General features: G+C 45.8%; 1 protein-coding gene across 1 annotated transcript in view; it reads right to left on the bottom strand.

Annotated features, from left to right (window-relative positions):
* The window catches only part of slc25a13 (solute carrier family 25 member 13), a 470,724-nt gene extending 452,487 nt beyond the window's left edge, over window positions 1-18,237 (bottom strand). The window contains exon 1 of the mRNA XM_072510240.1: window positions 18,189-18,237. The gene's annotated coding sequence lies outside the window, so the exon portion shown is untranslated. The remainder of the gene's footprint in view (window positions 1-18,188) is intronic.
* Between the last annotated feature and the right edge of the window lie 3,481 nt (window positions 18,238-21,718).

Here is a 21,718-nt window from a genome sequence, read left to right as displayed (position 1 = left end):
ACTGGAAAAAACCTCAGGTTCTTGCACCCAACCGGGGCCACTCAGCCGGGTGGGGCATTCTGAGCGTATTGACACTGGGAGGTGTGGGGGGTTCCTTGGCTGTTAGTGATCGGAATTATTTTATTTGCGGCCTTACCATCTTGGGAAATGAAACCTTGGGAGCCCTCGGGGCAATAACTAAGGAGTTGTCTCAGCTACGGTTGTTTGCAATGCAGAACCGGTATGCTCTTGACTATCTTCTGGCCCGTGAGGGTGGGGTATGCGCCATAGTACAGGGCAAGTGTATCATGGGTGTTCAGGACTTGACCGCTAACATTACTAAATTTATGGATCGCATACGGGATCACTTGGACGGGATGCAGGATCCTGGCTCTTGGGGTAACTGGGGATTTGGAGGATGGAAGGACTGGTTGATAAATATGGCCATGTATCTAGTGGTAGCTATCGGCTGCATCTTTGTGGGCCTGGCCATCCTTAAATGTGTGATAGGTAGAATGCGGGGTGCACTAGATCAGATCACCGCCCCAATCACCGGAAAAAAAAATTTAACTGTTAAAATCCATGAGGGTGAGGCAGATGAAGGGGGGCTAAGACAGGAATTGGAAATGCAGCGACGGATCTTTTTAGATGAGGAACCGTAGCTATGGATTGGATAGTTCGGTTATCATGGAATGATAAAAGGAGGGAATGACGAATGTGATATAAAATAGTTACTTTAGAGATACTAGTTAATGTAATGTAGAAATAAGCCACTTTGATTCTGGCAGTTAGGGACAAAGGGGTTTGAGACCGCATGGAAAAAGCAGGAAGAGGTGTGTCTATGAGAGTGATGCTGCATTGATAGGGGCCAGAGAAAGGGATTGGAAGTGAGCCAATCAGAATAGATCGAACAGGTCAGGAGGGACATAGGCTGACCTATGTCCGTCGAGTATGTGAAACTTGATACCATTTGAATTGATTTGCAGAGATCCCTTCGTTTCTTTGTTCATTCGCTTTCTGGGATATAGGAAACTGGATGTCTCTTATATTTCTATGAAATGAATCAAGCTTGCAAGCTAAATAAATAACTTCTTTTTACATGCGAATCCATCTCAACTTTTATTGAGGCCAGACTGACAGAGAAAGAAATTTGGGGATCTACAAGGCCAAAACCAGTACATCTTAAGTAGTTGTTGACACCTGTACCTCCTACACGTGGTTGGCGCCCACTACTCGCTGTACGGAAAGCGCAACTGTCAATGCATTCAAAAACATCATTTTTCCCTGCGCTGGTTACCCCCTCCGTCTCCGCACAGATCGTGGATCTGCCTTTGTTGGAAAGGCGTTCCAGAATATGTGTACTGACAGAGGTATTAGATGGGAACACAGCACTCCTTTGCACCCGTAATCAAGTGGGTTGGTGAAGCGGCGTAACCAAGATGTACAGCTTTGCATGACTAAACTGCTAATGACACGAGGACGCAGTTGGGCCAAATTGGTGCTGGAGGTACAGCTGGCAGTCAACAATCTACCCCTGAGTCACGTAGGACCTGAAAAACATATCACACCTTACTTTTTAATGTTTAAGGTACAAATGAATACCGCCCAGCAGGCATCTGAAGGTGTAATTCCTCAGTACAACCCAGAATTAGCCCCAGAAATGATTGGCTTATTGTCTCAAATGCAGCCTCCTAAACCGCCAGAACCCAGTGAGTGGTCACCACAAGAAGGTGACTGGGTACAAGAAAAGAAGAATCCTAAAAATACCTTACTTAGACCGAAATGGAAACCCCCCCCCCCCCCCCGTTTGTGTCAAACAGGTCCAAGGTCGGACGCTTCTAATTGACCACGGGACGAAAGGTACCAAACTAATATCCATTGTTAATTGTCCACCAGTTCCCAAAGCCTTTGAACCACAGGTAACAACAAAATGACAAGTTGGTATGCGCAGTATGAGGTTAGATCCCATAACGAGCCAGAATTAGATGAACCTCCAGAGGAAATACCTCTGACTCAAGTTATTACTACACCTGGGAAGATCTGTTTTAAAGGTCACCCTCAACTTCTAAAGTTTAAGGCCAAAATACAAAATACATATTCCCAAAAGTGATGGTCCAGAAAGCAGAAATGCCAGTGCTGCTGTCTTACCGTACTCAGCATTACCTTTTCACTTATCCTTTTTAGCCTCATACTTGGCACTATTACGGTCTCACTCACTGCAACGTGAACTTTAGACCTAAACTCTAATATAGGCCAGGACCTTAACTATACAGAACTGAATGATAATGACAATAATAACAGGCAAAACCGACACCTAGTATCATTGGAAGAACCGAACTCCACGGTCTCCGTACCTTCAGATGCGCCGATTCAACGATCATGGGTCAAAGATGGTATTATTGCCTATACTGACCTCCATCCCACAGTAAGGGCGGCAGGAACTATCATAGTTCCACACACCTTAGTCCTAGACACAGATGTCATTTCAGCCCAACTCATGCTAAACGAATATAGACATAAACTTGACCTCCAAAAGACAGTGGCATCTGCTATCAGACAGCTGAAATTAACCTCTCCCCAGCTGAAGCTTGCTCAATTTACTGAACTAGAAGAAGACATCCTTCAGTATGCACAATGTTATATCGTCACGCTGCCCGAAGCCTGACCACCGGTCACTCTAAAAACGGACCAATGTACTCCGCTGCTATCCTTAGATGAATACACATTTTCGGACAATGGACGACGATCAGTCATAAATTTCTTCCCTCTCCAGACAGAGAAGGTGCGGTGCCAAATGGCATATTTACGCAATTTCGGAATCAATTCCTACTGTTCCTCTCCAGGCTCTAACAGGACACACATTCAAAATGTCATCAATTACTCGACCCCTGACTACCATATGCCTCAACTCATGGTTGGTGAACATATTATTTGTTCCACTTCCTTCTATAGACCTGGTACAAAAAATCCAGAGACCCCGTTAAAGATTCTATTAATTTCCTCAAGTCACTAGCACAAAATTCGTCCAACAACAACCATCCCGATACGTGCCTACATATCCTCCAAGGCACCAATCATTCAGGTTCATGCCAAGATTTCTTTCAACCTATCACTTTTCGTGACATTTGCAGGCACCCCCTATGGGTTGACCTCCTCAATCAATCCTTATCAAACCATACAATTGGCAGGAGATTGAACGGAAAAGGTATGGGAGCTTGTCCACTAGAAAACAGCACCACCCAGAGGGTAAAGAGGGGGTTCCTGCAGCGCAGTAGGGACAGAGGGGGACTGGCACTGCCGAGTCGGAGTGACTATTATTGGGCCGCCAATGTGTCTATGATATGTAAGTGGATGAGGGAAGAAGAAAGGGCGGCGTGGAAAAGGCTGGAGATGGCGTCCTGTAAGGGAACAAGTTTAAAAGCACTGGCGACGGCGCCGTTACCGTTCCCCCAAACCCAGTGGTGGTGGCGACTTTGAAGATTTGGGGGCAGTGGAGACGACATAGGGGAGTGACGGGTGCCTCGGTGTGGTCCCCGATAAGAAACAATCACAGGTTTGTCCCGGGGAGGATAGATGGGGGATTCCAATCTTGGCAGCGAGCAGGAATTGGGAAGTTGAAGGACTTGTTCTTGGACGGGACGTTCGCGAGTTTGGGAGCATTGGTAGAAAAATACGAGTTGCCACCTGGGAATGCCTTCCGATATATGCAAGTGAGGGCATTTGCAAGGCAACAGGTGAGGGAATTTCCGCAGCTCCCGGCGCAAAGGATCCAGGACAGAGTGATTTTGGGGGCATGGGTCGGTGAAGGTAAAGTGTCCGATATATACAGGGAAATGGGAGACGATGGTAGAGGAGCTGAAGGGTAAATGGGAGGAGGAGCTGGGGGAAGAGATTGAGGAGGGGCTGTGGGCAGATGCCCTAAGTAGGGTAAATTCCTCGTCCTTGTGTGCCAGGCTTAGCCTGATCCAATTCAAGGTTCTACACAGGGCGCATATGACGGGAGCAAGGCTGAGTAGATTTCTTGGAGTGGAGGATAGGTGTGGGAGGTGCGCGGGAAGCCCGGCGAACCACACCCACATGTTTTGGTCATGTCCGGTATTGCATGGGTTCTGGGTGGGTGTGGCAAGAGTGATCTCAAAAGGTGATGGGGGTCCGGGTCGAACCGAGCTGGGGGTTAGCTATATTAGGGGTTGCAGAAGAGCCGGGAGTGCAGGAGGCGAGAGAGGCCGATGTTTTGGCCTTTGCGTCCCTAGTAGCCCGGCGAAGGATTCTACTTATGTGGAAAGAAGCCAAGCCCCCGGGCATGGAGGCCTGGATAAACGACATGGCAGGGTTTATAAAATTGGAGCGAATAAAATACGCACTAAGAGGTTCGGCTCAAGGGTTCACCAGGCGGTGGCGACCGTTCCTCGACTATCTCGCAGAGCGAGAAGGGAAAACAGGAAAGACAGCAGCAGCAACCCAGGGGGGAGGGGGTATTCGGTGTTTGGGTTTTTTGTTCTTTTCTTTCTTTCCATGCTAGTTGTTTATATTTATTTTTTCAGTATTATTATTTCTCTTTTCTTGTTCTTTTTCTGCACTTGTTGTTAGTTTAATATATTGTTTAAATAACGGTCAATGTACATTTTGTTACAAAGTTGTAAAAATGGCAAATTCTTTTTGATCGAAAAACTTTAATAAAATATATTTTTTAAAAAAAAGAAAACAGCACCATTACTAAAGTTGTACTAATAATCTCACAGCTTCTATCTCAACAGATAACAGGAACCAGAATATCACCTTCAGATCTCTCTATCTTGTCCTATTAGAAAATGAGACCCTCCTACACTCGCTTCACCAAGCGTTAACTCCTATCCCCTTTTGGAACACTACCCTGGCAAACAGCGCAGGAAATTCAACTGCAGCAATTGACTGTGCCTTGCTCCAGCAGCTTGATTGCCACCTCAGGAATAAACTCCCCTCTTTCATCTCCAACTTCAAACGCGATGGTCATCTTCTTGAACTTCCCTCAGGCCTCGTACATATCGCATACAATCTCACCGCGCCTCAGCCCATGGCCAACCGCGAATGAAGATCGATTTCCGCTCAAATAGTTAAGGGACAACAAATCTCTGTCGACCTTTTCTCCAGGTTTTTATCCTGGAATAAGGAACTGACGAACAACCAGCAGAATATTGCTCACCATATTATTTCCCTTGGGAAACACTCGGCCCAGGGACTCGCCCTCTCAGCATCAGCTATGTTACATTTAGGGGCCAAATTATCGATCACTAAAACTTATTCGCAACTACTTAGAATTATTAACGCTTTCCAGTAGGCCATGTCCCCTGGGAAGAGTTAGAACAATCAATCGATGAATACGTGTCTTCAGACTAACATCTGGCTGGTTTACAAAGAGGAGAAACTACCATAAAACTTTATAACATCATTACTTCTAATCCTGAAGATCCTGCTGGGGATATATTAGGTGGTATGGTAACTAGATATTACCAAAGACGTCGGTATAAGATTCAGCTTGTATTCTCAATACCTATGTTTCATGAAAATGGAGTGTCATTATTTACCTACTTTTTGGCCAACATTGGCATTCCCCACTGTAGGTCCAAACACTGTACCCTGATACAGATAAAACCAGACTATAATGTTGGTATAAGTGAGTTGCCCCTTAAAAACCAGACGACCTTATTACACGCCTCAACTAACATTACCTGGCTCACGGCTAAATTACGCCCTCAGGGATCCTTCTACATCGCTGATGACTGGACACCAGGTCACCTCTGCGATACCAGTGCACATGGTTGCCCTGTAATAGCCACGCCCATCACACAGGCATTCCGCTCCTACTTCTCCATGGCCAACGGCTCAACCATTATAGCCAAAGCAACATTTTGCGAGGATAGCTCACTTCCAGTCGGCACTTGGCTGGTTACCCCGACGGTTAACCACACTAGGTGTTGTGGCTATTTATTACCGCCAGTCACACAAACTAAGCAGTCAACCTACTGCCCCCCGGCGGTGGATCCATTCCTAAGGCTAATTATCTCACAAATAATGGATGCCGCAATGGTCATCATACAGGAGCCATTAGTCCTTACATATACAGATTGGGACATCGAGAAACAAATAAAACACCTCCAGGCCCACATGAAGTCAATAGACACTTCCTATACTGAAGCCATAAGAGAATTATTTGCTGTATTAGGCAAAACCATGAAAAACGCCTTCCCGAGACTGGCAGATGCATTCTCATCTATTGTTGACTTCGCCAACACGGCCTCCAGAATGCTGGTTTGGCGACATGTTAGGATTAGGAAAATACCTAAAATATGGTTCAATTGGGATTGAAGGCATAGTACTAATACATTTCCTTCGCCCAAATAGATAATTGACAGTTATGGATCAATTATTACCTTACCCCTTCACGCGCTACGCCTTTCACGCCATACGTCTCGCACAATGTGGTTTCTACCTCTGCTTTATTGACAGATAATCGTGACTCTTTGCTGAGGGAAGAGCCTAGCATTGGGCTGAGACTGGATATACTTCCAGAACGACAAGACGTTGATGTCAATATGTCAGACAGTAACTTCGATGTGTCTCTCTTTGACTAAAAATTATAAGACAAAAAATTTGTTTTTACGACCCTTCTACTTCCCCTTTTTGGCTCCTTGGACACTCGTATTTCTACCGGTCTGCTCAGCAGCCTAGGTGGCCAAGAAGAGGATATGACCAGCAACTTGTGAATTATGACTTGCAGATTATGTCCCCCTGATTTACAGATTATATCCCCCTAGTCTGCCTCACCTTTCTGTTACACTTTCCCAATATATAGTATTGACCTAACACTTCCCCAATATTGTATTCTCCATTGCCATATGAACAAAGAACTTTGATATTATTAAAGGAGGATATATTGTGGCATTTGCCTTTATACCTCTTACCCGGATTATAATGTGCCTTATCAATACTAGATTGGCACAGATCACCTTGGAGCTTCAACTGCCAAAGCCAAAATTTGAACCAAAGCAGAAGACCAACCGAAAACAAATCTACAAACCATTATGTCTGATAATCCAACCTTCTGCTCCCCCTACTGCACCGTCCTCCAGCAATGGGGCTCAGCAAATCAATACTACTCAATCCAAACTGATCAACAAAGACAAGAGACCCTTTATACTCTGCGAAAGCTGCAACAATTATTGCTTGAGCATCGCGCCCCCTTATGCGGAGAATTGATATACCAATTCCTATATCTACGCTGGACCGAGGACTGGACCTCTTGCCTCACCTTGATGACCACGCCAACTGATGATCATCTAAATTTCAATTTCTATACACACCACCTGGAAAATTTGGAAAAAGACCCTGGACATGGAGACGCGTTAACCTTTTGCATATCAAATAATGGCACCTTCACTTGCAATAAAGTGCAGTTCCATGTTGGAGTAACTAAAGGAGAAACTTCTCACTCCTATACTTGCCCTTACATTCCAGAGCAACCAGAAGAAACCCTTTTGCAAGGCCTTCCTGAATCTAATTATGAGTAAGGCCTTCCTGAAAGCCCATACTAGCCATTGTAATCTAACCACAAGAATGCCTATCTTTGCCCACAATCATCCCGTGAAGCAAAGGCACCTTAGACAATTGCAGTGTGTAACCTGTTCCAACCAGAATATTTACTGGAAGTACTCTCCCATTTGTCTGCACTGTTTGATCCAAGCATGGGAATTTAATATGGAAATAGAAATTTGTTTTAACTATGACCCAAGGTCCTCCGACCCAATAATTTCAGATCCCCAAGTACCTGATAACTATGAAGCCGATTCTAGGCTGGCAGAAAAAATAATCCTGAAATTAACTTCTTGTAAAATAGCACCTCAAATAGGATGTACCCCTGAACCAGCCCTCAAAATACTGACCATGGAAAAAGAAACAAACTCCATTCAATCCAATATGTACACTCTGAGCAGGAGGATATGCCAACTGCCTCCAAACCAGGCAAAACTACCCAAATACCATGACACTAGCAGAGCTCCTACAGACAGACAGTTTCTGTATGACCTACCCAGATGATGGTAGCTGGATGGTCTGCCTGGAAAGGATAGTGTCCCTTAGAGGACAGGAAGACGTCCATAAAGTAACAAGACAAGCCGATACCCAAAACGTCCAAGAAATATTTTCAGTCCTTTCAGATTGGGAAAATGTTCTGTATGCCAAGAACGCCCGAGATGAGAACAGATTGATTGATCAATTTAAGAAAGAATTCAAGGAATTCTCCCTCTGCCATGGATGGGGACACAACCAAACCCCATACCCCCTGGCCTATGAGCACACGGAAGCTAAATTTTCCAACCTTACGCTGAAAATGGTCTGTGACGAAGTAAGTCACGGAATTGGATTTGGTCCATGGCAATTGGATGCCCAAAAAATACACCAAATGGAAATAGCCAAATTAACCATGTATGGTCATTCTCCACTCCATGTGAGTACCTACAAAATCTACCTGAACGACCCCAGGGCATCAACCCAGAATTTTGCAGATTGGGTAAAAAACAAAGAAAACCTGCTGAAAGGAACTGGCCGAATGGATTTAGAGAGCTGCAGAAAGCCACACTAAGATAAGCAAGTAGTGATGTCCACCAGAGATAGGATAGATGGGACTTACCCCACCTAGGCACTAACTCTAACTGACTAGACCTGCCTTGTCTTTCCAGATTGGCCAACCCGGCTATGTCTCCATATACTTGAAGGATACTCAGCCTATGGAGAAAGATCATGCTCATTACTCTTGTATAATCTACGATTTTAATTCTAATTAGCATTAGAAAACCTTAGGAATAGCTTGCCTTATAACAGGAAACTGTAACATTATTATTGAATGCATTAACCTTAGATTACTGTACCTTCGAAACAGAAATCGATTTCCTGAACAAAATACCCACAGTCCATATCTTGCTAAAAGAAAACTGCCCGTAACACTAATCCCAGAATCACACTTAACATGAGGAAAATTACAAAGCAAAACTCCTCTTGGGATTCTGTTGTTATCTCCTCTTATTATGGACATTCAAAAGACGCTTATTCGGAAATCAGAAGCATATTTCATGGGAAAAACACCCATGAAGGACTGGTGGCAGAATCAACCCTTTTCCAAACAGTTAGAAGGAAAAGAGGAATGCAACAAAGATGGACATTCATTCAATATGAACCATGACCATAAAAAGCGAAACTCAAGGACATTCATCAAGAAAACTATCCGAAGAAAATATGAGCCACCAGACTTATTTCGTTCAAGAGGAGGATGTGGCGGTATCCACCTATATTAAAGGCTGATCAGAACTGATTTTATAGTAAATCATATATTCACTGTAGATTAAAAACTGATCAGAGCTGATGCTATATTAAATCATATATTTAACACTATATTAAAAACTGATGAAGTCCATTATCAATGTAAACCATTACTTATCGCAATAATGTTTTTAATATGTATTACAGACATTATCGTTGCAAGAGTCCAGGTGCAGTGAACTCATTAAGTCTTGTGGCCTTGTCTGGAAATAAGCTCTGCCAACTAAGGGTATCACTTGTAGAGTGGCCTGTGACTGTTGAGGAGTATTTATCTAAGATCTGCCTGATTAGTTGAGGTTGTAAGCTACCAGACAAGGTCTTGTGAATATCTAAAGTAAGACTCGCTATATGGGAGATCTAATTATATTATACACAATGTGCCTTGCTTTCACTACCTTCAGTGTACAGGAGAGACTGTGACTTAGATGACTATCTTATCCTTAACGTCGACTAAATATTTCTAATTCTTGAGAGCTAGGCATGGGCAAGTGACCCTCCAGGTAGCCTCAAAGGGTGGGAATATTATGAGTCTTAGTTAAACGTCACCCTTATTTATTAAAATAGACAGGGATCTGTATGGTAAAATATATACGTAATTTATTTAAAGAGAAAAGGGTAATACAAGTGTTTTGATAAATGATACAGTTTGACAGTTACAGGATACGTGATGAGTTAGCCTGTGACCTTCTTAACTACATAATTGATTAAGCTACAAACATTTCATACTCACAACGACTAGTTGTCTCGGAATTCGATGCTCAATCATGAGCAGAATTCTACGAGTTGAGATTGCAGTTTAAACCCCAGTAATATCCTAAACAGCTCTCCAAGCAAAAACTCTAACTTTCACAGCTTTTGCTTGAATATTTATATTGTTTTTACACTCAGGGAGAGCTAGGGAGTTCGAGGGGAGGTTTAATATAGCCCCTGCTTCTGAAAAACAAGTTAACTCCCCACAGTTATTTCGAGACAAAGAACAGTCTCCCTCTTGGTTCGCAAGGCCTTAGTTTCAGGGAGGCCTAACAGGGCACCTGTTTCTAAAGATACGAGGTTGATACCTCCGGTAGCTATCTCCAGAAAAACACCAGCCTCCCTTCTTGGCAGGGTCTCTTGCCAAGCAGTAGCCCCCATAGTAGCAAGGCCACTCTACAAATGATATCCTCCCTGAGTTGGCAGAGCTTATTTCCAGACAAGGCCGCAAGACTTAATGAGTTCACTGCATCTGGACTCTTATAAAGATAATATATATTTAAAAACATTATTGCGACTTTCGGGTGCGGCGATGACCAGCTAGGTCGCACGTTTCGGCAGCTCCCAGTGGAACGGACTTTTGGGCTCTTGATAGGAGCCCCAACGGCAATTCTAACGGCAAAAAACACTGCTGGAATCCAGAAGGGAATCCCCCCTGGACACGGATGGAAAAAAGAGAGGAAAGTGGCCGGATTGCGGTGGATCCTCTAGAGCAGCAGCCAGGAAGGCAGGCACAAAGCAAGATGGCGTCGGAAGGAGGCAGTTTAATATGGGGCCCTGACCAACAAGAGTTCCTGCGGCGTTGCGTGGAAGAACTCAAAAAGGAGATGAAGAAGGAGCTGTTGGCCCCGATATTACAAGCGATTGAGGGGCTAAAGGAGGAGCAAAAGACCCAGGAACAGGAGCTTCGGGTCGTGAAGGCAAAGGCTGCTGTGAATGAGGAAGACATACAAGGCCTGGTGGTGAAAACGGAGATGCACGAGGCACAACACAAAAGGTGTGTGGAAAGGCTGGAGGTGCTGGAGAATAATGCGAGGAGGAAGAATTTAAGGATTCTTGGTCTTCCCGAAGGTGTAGAAGGGGCGGACGTCGGGGCATATGTGAGCACGATGCTGCACTCGTTAATGGGATCGGAGGGCCCGACGGGTCCGCTGGAGGTGGAGGGAGCCTATCGAGTTATGGCGCGAAGACCGAGGGCTGGAGAAATTCCTCGAGCCATAGTGGTGAGATTTCTCCGATAGAAGGACAGAGAGATGGTCCTCAGATGGGCAAAGAAAACTCGGAGCAGTAGGTGGGAGAACGCAGTGATCCGCGTATATCAAGATTGGAGTGCGGAGGTGGCGAGAAGGAGGGCAAGCTTTATTCGGGCCAAGGCGGTGCTGCACAAACGGAAGATTAAATTTGGAATGCTGCAACCGGCAAGACTGTGGGTCACACATCAAGGGAAACACCACTACTTCGAAACGGCAGATGAGGCGTGGATATTTATTGTCGAGGAGAAACTGAAGTGAGCGGGCCATAAAAAGAACGTTTGGGACAAAGTGGGGGGGTGAATACGGGGGATGAAGGGGGGGGGGGGGAAAAGAGGGAAGAGATGACTTCCCAAGTTGTTAATCCTGCGACCCTGTAACTTTTCGCTCTTCCCCATGTCGTGGGAGAGGGGGGGGGGGGGGGGGGGAGGGAGGATGAGGAGCTGAGGGCGCCGGCCATTGGGGGCGGGGCCAAAAGGGAAGCGCGGGCTTTGTTCCCGCGCTATGGTAATCACGGCGGGAACAGGGAAGCAGGAAGGAGGGGGCCTCGCACAGTGTGAGCCGAGGTCGGGGGAGGGGGGGGAAGCCGAGATCGGCCAGAGTTTGCTGACTTCTGGGAGCAACATGGGGGGTGCAATTACGCTAGTTTGGGATCTAGCGGGGGGGGGGTTAACTGGGTTGCTGCTGCTGGGGAGAAGGGGGAGCTGGTATGGGGGGGGGGTGGTTGGGGCGCCGCTTGGGGGAGATACGGCTACGTGGGAACCGGGTGAGGAGCTGGATTGAAAAAGGAGATGGCTAGTCGTCAAGGGGGGGGGGGGAGAAGAGCCCCCCAACCCGGTTGATCACGTGGAATGTGAGATGGCTGAACGGGCCGATTAAGAGGGCACGGGTACTCGCACACCTAAAGAAACTGAAGGCAGATGTGGTTATGCTTCAGGAGACGCATCTGAAGCTGATAGACCAGGTCAGACTACGCAAAGGATGGGTGGGGCAGGTGTTTCATTCGGGGCTAGACGCAAAAAACAGGGGGGTGGCCATACTAGTGGGGAAGCGGGTAATGTTTGAGGCAAAGACTATAGTAGCGGATAGTGGGGGCAGATATGTGATGGTGAGTGGCAAATTGCAAGGGGAGGCGGTGGTATTAGTGAACGTGTATGCCCCGAACTGGGATGATGCCAACTTTATGAGGCGTATGTTAGGACGAATCCCGGATCTAGAAGTGGGGAAGTTGGTAATGGGTGGAGATTTTAATACAGTGCTGGACCCAGGGCTGGACAGGTCGAGGTCCAGGACCGGAAGGAGGCCGGCTGCAGCTAGGGTGCTTAAGGACTTTATGGAGCAGATGGGAGGAGTAGAGCCCTGGAGATTTAGTAGACCTAGGAGTAAGGAGTTTTCGTTTTTCTCCTATGTCCACAAAGTTTATTCACGAATAGATTTTTTTGTTTTGGGAAGGGCACTGATCCCAAAGGTGACGGGGACGGAGTACACGGCTATAGCCATTTCGAATCATGCTCCACATTGAGTGGACCTGGAGATAGGGGAAGAAAAACAACAGCGTCCACTCTGGAGAATGGACATGGGATTATTGGGAGATGAGGGTGTGTGTTTAAGGGTGAGGGGGTGTATTGAAAGGTACTTGGAACTCAATGATAATGGGGAGGTACAGGTGGGAGAGGTCTGGGAGGCGCTGAAGGCAGTGGTTAGAGGGGAGCTGATATCTATTAGGGCACATAAAGGAAAGCAGGAGGGTAGGGAAAGGGAGCGGTTGTTGAAAGAACTTCTGAGGGTGGACAGACAATATGCGGAGGCACCGGAGGAGGGACTGTACAGGGAAAGGCAAAGGCTACATGTAGAATTTGACTTGTTGACTACGGGTAATGCAGAGGCACAATGGAGGAAGGCACAGGGTGTACAGTACGAATACGGGGAGAAGGCGAGCAGGTTGCTGGCCCACCAACTGAGGAAAAGGGGAGCAGCGAGGGAAATCGGGGGGGGGGGGGGGGGGGTGAGAGATGAGGAGGGAGAGATGGAGTGGGAAGCGGAGAGAATGAATGAAGTGTTCAAGGCATTTTACGAAAGATTATATGAAGCTCAGCCCCCGGATGGGAAGGATAGAATGATGTGCTTTCTGGATCAGCTGGAATTTCCTTAGGTGGAGGAGCAGGAGAGGGTGGGACTGGGAGCACAGATTGAGACGGAGGAAGTGGTGAAAGGGATTGGGAGCATGCAGGCGGGGAAGGCCCCGGGACCAGACGGATTCCCAGTTGAATTCTATAGGAAATATGTGGACTTGCTGGCCCCGCTACTGATGAGAATCTTTAATGAGGCGAGGGAAAGGGGGCAGCTGCCCCCGACTATGTCAGAGGCAACGATATCGCTCCTCCTAAAGAAGGAAAAAGACCCGCTGCAATGCAGGTCCTACAGGCCCATTTCCCTCCTGAATGTGGACGCTAAGATTCTGGCCACGGTAATGGCAATGAGGATAGAGGATTGTGTCCCGGGGGTGGTTCATGAGGACCAAACTGGGTTTGTGAAGGGGAGACAGCTGAATACAAATATACGGAGGCTGCTAGGGGTAATGATGATGCCCCCACCAGAGGGGGAAGCGGAGATAGTGGTGGCGATGGATGCCGAGAAAGCATTTGATAGAGTGGAGTGGGATTATTTGTGGGAGGTGCTGAGGAGATTTGGTTTTGGGGATGGGTATATCAGGTGGGTTCAGTTGCTGTATAGGGCCCCGATGGCGAGCGTGGTCACAAATGGACGGGGGTCTGACTATTTTCGACTCCATAGAGGGACGAGGCAGGTATGTCCTCTGTCCCCGTTATTGTTTGCACTGGCGATTGAACCCCTGGCCATAGCATTGAGGGGTTCCGGGAAGTGGAGGGGAGTGCTCGGGGGGGGGGGGGGGGGGGGGGGGGGGGAACACCGGGTATCTCTGTATGCGGATGATTTGTTGCTATATGTGGCGGACCCGGCGGAGGGGATGCGAGAGATAATGCGGATACTTGGGGAGTTTTCAGGGTATAAACTGAACATGGGGAAAAGTGAGTTGTTTGTGGTGCATCCAGGGGAGCAGAGCAGAGAGATACAGGATTTACCGTTGAGGAAGGTAACAAGGGACTTCCGGTACTTGGGGATCCAGATAGCCAAGAATTGGGGTACATTACACAGGCTTAATTTAACGCGGTTGGTGGAACAGATGGAGGAGGACTTTCAGAGATGGGACGTGGTGTCCCTGTCATTGGCAGGTAGGGTGCAGGCGGTTAAAATGGTGGTCCTCCCGAGATTCCTTTTTGTGTTTCAGTGCCTCTCGGTAGTGATCACGAAGGCTTTTTTCAAAAGAATCGAGAAGAGTATTATGAGTTTTGTGTGGGCTGGGAAGACCCCGAGAGTGAGGAGGGGATTCTTGCAGCGTAGTAGGGACAGGGGGGGGCTGGCACTACCGAGCCTAAGTGAGTACTACTGGGCCGCCAATGTTTCAATGGTGTGTAAGTGGATGGGAGAAGGGGAGGGAGCGGCGTGGAAGAGATTGGAGAGGGCGTCCTGCAGGGGGACTAGCCTACAAGCAATGGTGACGGCACCGTTGCCGTTCTCACCAAAGAAATACACCACAAGCCCGGTGGTGGTGGCTACATTGAAAATTTGGGGGCAGTGGAGACGGCATAGGGGAAGGACGGGAGCTTCGGTGCGGTCCCCGATAAGAAACAATCAAAGGTTCGTTCTGGGGAGAACGGATGGGGGATTTGGAGCATGGCAAAGAGCTGGGGTAGTACAACTGAGAGATCTGTTTGTAGATGGGACGTTTGCGAGTCTGGGAGCGCTGACGGAAAAATATGGGTTGCCCCAAGGGAATGCATTTCGGTATATGCAATTGAGGGCTTTTGCGAGGCAACAGGTGAGGGAATTCCCGCAGCTCCCGACGCAGGAGGTAGAGGATAGAGTGATCTCAGAGACATGGTTGGGGGATGGTAAGGTGTCGGACATATACAGGGAAATGAGGGACGAGGGGGAGATCATGGTAGATGAGCTGAAAGGGAATTGGGAAGAACTGGGGGAGGAGATTGAGGAGGGGCTGTGGACAGAAGCCCTACGTAGGGTAAACTCATCGTCCTCGTGTGCCAGGCTAAGCCTGATACAATTTAAGGTGTTACACAGGGCGCATATGACTGGAGCACGGCTTAGTAAATTTTATGGGGTAGAGGATAGGTGTGCGAGATGCTCGAGAGGCCCAGCGAATCACACTCATGTTCTGGTCATGCCCGGCACTACAGGGGTTCTGGGTGGGGGTGGCAAAGGTACTTTCGAAGGTGGTGGGGGTCCGGGTCGAACCAAGCTGGGGGTTGGCTATATTTAGGGTTGCAGAAGAGCCGGGAGTGCAGGAGGCGAGAGAGGCTGATATTTTGGCCTTTGCGTCCCTAGTAGCCCGGCGCAGGATATTGTTAATGTGGAAGGAAGCTAAACCCCCGGGTGTGGAGACCTGGATAAACGACATGGCAGGGTTTATAAAGTTAGAACGGATTAGGTTTGTGTTAAGGGGTTCGGCTCAGGGGTTCACCAGGCGGTGGCTACCGTTCGTCGATTACCTCACAGAAAGATAGAGGGAATGGAAAAGAAGTAGACAACAGCAGCAACCCAGGGGGGAGGGGGGAGGAATCGAACGGACTCTCAGAGATGTTATTGTATATGTATAATATGTATAGGTAGTTGTTATAGGTAATTGTATATTGGATTGTTGGATTGTATTTTTGGAGAGTATTTATTTTGGACAAGGCAGTTGCCATTCAGTTTTGTTTATATATTATTTATTTACTTGTTTAAAACTGGCCACTGTTATTTATATTGCTTTATTGTTGTGTAAAAGAAACACTACGTACTGTTATGTTTGGCCAAAAATCTTGAATAAAAAATATATATATTTTTTTTTTTAAAAGAGGGGCTGTGGGCTGATGCCCTACGTAGGGTAAACTCATCGTCCTCGTGTGCCAGGCTAAGCCTGATACAATTTAAGGTGTTACACAGGGCGCATATGACTGGAGCACGGCTTAGTAAATTTTTGGGGTAGAGGATAGGTATGCGAGATGCTCGAGAGGCCCAGCGAATCACACCCACATGTTCTGGTCATGCCCGGCACTACAGGGGTTCTGGGTGGGGGTGGCAAAGGTGCTTTCGAAGGTGGTGGGGGTCCGGGTCGAACCAAGCTGGGGGTTGGCTATATTTGGGGTTGCAGAAGAGCCGGGAGTGCAGGAGGCGAGAGCGGCTGACGTGTTGGCCTTTGCGTCCCTAGTAGCCCGGCGCAGGATATTGTTAATGTGGAAGGAAGACAAACCCCCGCGTGTGGAGACCTGGATAAACGACATGGCAGGGTTTATAAAGATAGAACGGATTAAGTTCCTGTTAAGGGGTTCGGCTCAGGGGTTCACCAGGCGGTGGCAACCGCTCGTCGATTACCTCACAGAAAGATAGAGGGAATGGAAAAGAAGTAGAGAACAGCAGCAACCCAGGGGGGAGGGGGGGGGGGGGAAGGAATCGGACGGACTCTCAGAGATGTTATTGTACATGTATAATATGTATAGGTATTTGTTATCGGTAATTGTATTTTTGGAGAGTATTTATTTTGGAGAAAGGCAGTTGCCATTCAGTTTTGTTCTTGTTTATATATTATTTATTTATTTGTTTAAAACTGGCCACTGTTATTTATATTGCTTTATTGTTGTGTAAAAGAAACACTATGTACTGTTATGTTTGGCCAAAAATCTTGAATAAAATATATATTTTTAAAAAACATTATTGCGATAAGTCATGGTCTACATTGATAATGGACTTAATCAGTCATCAGTTTTTAATATAGGGTTAAATACATGATTTAATATAGCATCAGTTCTGATCAGCTTTTAATATAGGTGGATACCGCCACAGGCCTTGCCACAATGGGGGCTACTGCTTGGCAAGAGACCCTGCCAAGAAGGGAGGCAGGTGATTTTCTGGGGATAGCTACCGGAGGTATCAGCTTCGTATCTTTAAGAATAGGTGCCTTGCTGGACCTCCTTAAAAACCAAGGTCTTGCCGACCAAAAGAGAGACTGTTTTTTGTCTCAAAAATAACTGGGGAGTCAAACTCCCCAAGTAAGAAAAAGATATAAATGCTTAAGAAAAGCTGCGAAAGTTGGAGTTTCGCTTGGAGAGCTGTTTAGAATATTACTGGGTGTTTAAACTGCTATCTCGACTCGTAGAGTTCTGCTCTTGATTGAGTGTCGAACTCCGAGACTACTAGCCGTTGTAAGTATGAAATGTTTATAGCTTAAGCAATTCTGTAGTTAAGGAGTTCACAGGCTAACTCATCACATATCCTGTAATTGGCAAACTGTGTCATTTATCAAAAACACTTGTATTACCCTTTTTTCTTTAAATAAATTACGTATATATTTTACCATACAGATCAGTGTCTATTTTAATAAATAAAAGAGTGACATTTAACCAAGACTCATCATATTCTCACCCTTTGAGGCTATCTGAAGGGTCACTTGCCCATGCCTAGCTCTCAAGAAATAGAAATATTTAGTCGACGTTAAGGAAACGATAGCAATCCAAGTCACAGTCTATCCTGTACACTGAAGGTAGTGAAAGCAAGGCACATTGTGTATGTATACTATAATTAGAACGCCCATATAGCTAGTCTTACTTTAGATATTCACAAGACCTTGTCTGGTAGCTTACAACCTCGACTACTGAGGAAGATCTTAGATAGAATACTCCTCAACTGTCACACCACCTGCCATTTCTAAATGGTTCCTGAAATGGTTCCTGAGATGGTCCAACGCCACAAAAATCCACGTCAACTACCAGTAAAGTTACATACCTTCAGAAATATAGTTCTCAGTTCAACTGGATTTGCTTTCCTGGTCAAATTGAACTGTAGAAAAAAAAAATACTGTTAACAAATTACAAAACAACAGCAGATAGCACTCAACTTTACTGTTCAAATTACCGGATAAAGTTACGAAACAAAACAAGATAAATTGATATAAATGTGGACAGTACAGTGGCGCTATGGTTAGCACTGCTGCTTCACAGCACCAACGACGGGGTTTTGATTCCGGCTGGATCACAGTCCGTGTGGAGTTTGCAAATTTTCCCCATGTCTGCGTGGGTCTCACCCCCACAGCTGAAAGATGTGCAGGGTAGATGAATTGGCCACATTAGATTTCCCTTAATTGGGAAAAAAATTAATTGGGTACTTTAAATTTATAAAAATAACAAAATGATATAAATTTGAATTTAAAATTGAAAGGATGAGTTTCGACATTCTTAAAAGTAAAGAGCAAAACAGAGGCAGAGGCAATTAGCAGGGGAATTCAATAATTGGGACAAAACAGCTCAAGACTGACACACTGACAGGGTGACTACACAGGAGCATGGGAGAGCCATGAGAACTGAAGGAAGCAAAAGGGATTTAAACACTGACAACTCTATCCTTTCAGGTGATAACCAATATCTTCCTTGCAATGTTTCAGAAAAACATGCAGCCTGAAATATTAAATATGTTTCTCTCTCCAGAGGTGCTGTCAGACCTACTGATTATTTCCATCACATTACGTTTTTTATGCTGCCTATTTCTGTACTTTCATTACAGCACAAGGGCTGCGGCATTTAAGTTAACTCCAGGATCTTCTTCCTAATTAAACTATTTCTGAACAACAAACTTCCCCACAGTGGGTGAATATATTTTGGACCTCAAACATCTCTGCATCAGTTAGCATCGCTCAGGGATATTCAATTCTTCCGGGCTGTACTCCATCCTATTAATGCACATTGGGCATTGAAGAACTCTAGGATGTGAATACAGTACTAATCAGAATAATCAAAATGCCAGTAAAGTGTTAACTAAAAGAGACTCTGACATTATCACTGACTGTTGAGAGCAAACTGAATTTACCTTGATGCTAATTCATTCAGAAAGTTAAAGGAATACTCCACAGCAGTGGGCTTGAAGATGGATTAGAACCGGTGTCTCCCAGAGCATTAGCTGGGCCTCTGAATTATTAGTTCAGTATCATCATTATGCCACTGCCTCCACATGAAAGAGGAGTGACTGTACTTGACTTCATGTAGCATTTCACCAAGTGTGGGGTCAAGATGCCTAGCAAAACTGAAGTTAATGGGAATCAAAGGGCAAACTCTTCACAGTATGGAGTCACAATACAAAATGGATCTGGTTTTTAGAAGTAAATCATCTCAGCCTCAGGAGTTTCTCAAGCAATGTCCTGGGCCAAACTATCTTTGCCCCTTTCATCCATGCCCTCCCCTCCACCGTAAGGTCAGAGATGGGGATGTTCACAGTTGATTGCTCAGTGCCATTAGCAACTCCTCAGATCATGAAGCGGTCCGTATTTTATTGCGCCAAGAACTGGACAATATTCAAGCTCAGACTGTTAGTGGCAAATAACATTCCCACCATACATGTACGATACGACCTTCTACAACAACAAAAAGTCTAGCCATCTCTCCTCGACATTCACTGGTATTACCATCATCAAATCCCCATTAATATTCTGAGGTCACCAGTGGCCACCCAGTCACATAAATACTCACGCTACAAGAACAGATCAAAAGTTGGGAATTCTTTCTTTTGTTTTGCCTTTTATAATTTTTGTACCTGGATAATTAATAGGACCTACACCTTTAAGGTGAACTTGGCCTTTAATTTAAATAAAGGAATCCATCAGGATGTGCTGGCAATGGTGATGACTCGTCTTGATGGGCTTGGCTGTCATCCAGACCTGTTTACTTTGCCAGGCTCTTGGCTGATAGTCTATGCTGATTGGTGCCAACTGTCCTGTAATGCTCTGCCAAGGACTGGAAGGCTTTCGGTTTTGGCTTGAAGCTGGAGGGTCAGCCCTGATCTCTCTCTCTTACCTGATGGACTCTATCAAAATAGAGACCTTTCTCTCTCTACAGTCAGATTGAATTGCAAGTAATCCAGTCCAGCAACAGCTGCAGGCAGGGCCAGTTGTTCTCCTCCCATTCCCTCTGCTTGTGTATGTTTAGGTAGAGGGTGGGACGGTAAAAGGAGGGAGCAGTAGATTAGCTGGCCGTTATTCTAGTATAGTTATTGCACGCCCTGTCTCTACTGTTGTTGTAATTAAACAGTTGTGGTGTTTCACTTACAAATCTGGTGCCTATAAGTCACTGGAGCAAACTAGGGCCAAAGATCTCATAAACTTTAGAAGAACTATTGGTTAATTCACTTGTGTTGGGACTCCGGGTCTGTGGGGCTGGAATTGACCATGCACTAGCCCAGGGCTTTTGACAAAATCCCACATAAGAGATTGGCGTATCAAATTAAAGCGCATGAGATTGGAGGTAATGTATTGAGATGGATAGAAAACTGGTTGGCAGATAGGAAACAAAGAGTAGGAATAAATGGGTCTTTTTACAAATGGCAGGCAGTGACTAGCTAGGACCCCAGCTATTCCCCATATATATTAATGATTTAGATGAGGGAACTAAATGTAATATCTCCAAATTTGCAGATGACACAAAGTTGGTTAGGAGGGTGATCTGTGAGGAGGATGCAGAGATGCTTCAGTGTGATTTGGACAAGTTGAGTGAGTGAGCAAATACATGGCAGATGGAGAATAAACTGGATAAATGTGAAGTTATCCACTTTGGTAGCAAAAACAGGAAGGCAGATTATCTGGATGGCTGTATACAGAGAAAAGGTGCAACAAGACCTGGGTGTCCTTGTACACCAGTTGCTGAAAGTAAGCATGCAGGTGCAGCAGGCGGTAAAGAAGGCAAATGGTATGTTGGTCTTCAGAGTGAGAGGGGGGCCTTCATAGTGAGAGGATTCAAGTACAGGAATAGGGATGTCTTGCTGCAATTACACAGGGCCTTGGGGAGACCTCCTTATCTGAGGAAGGATGTTCTTCGAATCAGAGTCATAGAGGGCGACAGCACAGAAAAGGCCCTTCGGCCCATTGCATCTGTGCAGGTCAAAAACCACCACCTACTATTTTAATCCCAATTTCCAGCACTTGGCCCACAGCCTTGTATGCAAAGTGAACATCTAAATATTTATTATATTTCTTGAGGATCTCTGACTCCACCACCCTTTCAGGCAGTGAGTTCCAAACTCCCACCACCCTCTGGGTGAAAATGTTTTTCTCACATCCTCTCTAAATCCCCAGACTCTTACCTTAACTCTATGCCCCTTGGTCATTGATACATCCACCCAAAGGGAAAAGTCTACTCTATCTATGCCCCCCATAATTTTATACATCTCAATCATGTCCCCTCCCTGTCTCATCTGCTCCAAGGAAAACAATCCAAGTCTATCCAATCTCTCTCCATAACTAAAACTCTCCAGCCCAGGCAACATCCTGGTAA

This window comes from Scyliorhinus torazame, chromosome 6 (genome assembly GCF_047496885.1).
Source record: "Scyliorhinus torazame isolate Kashiwa2021f chromosome 6, sScyTor2.1, whole genome shotgun sequence".
In the NCBI taxonomy this organism is placed as follows: Eukaryota; Metazoa; Chordata; class Chondrichthyes; order Carcharhiniformes; family Scyliorhinidae; genus Scyliorhinus; species Scyliorhinus torazame.
This window is presented reverse-complemented; position numbering and strand designations above follow the sequence as displayed.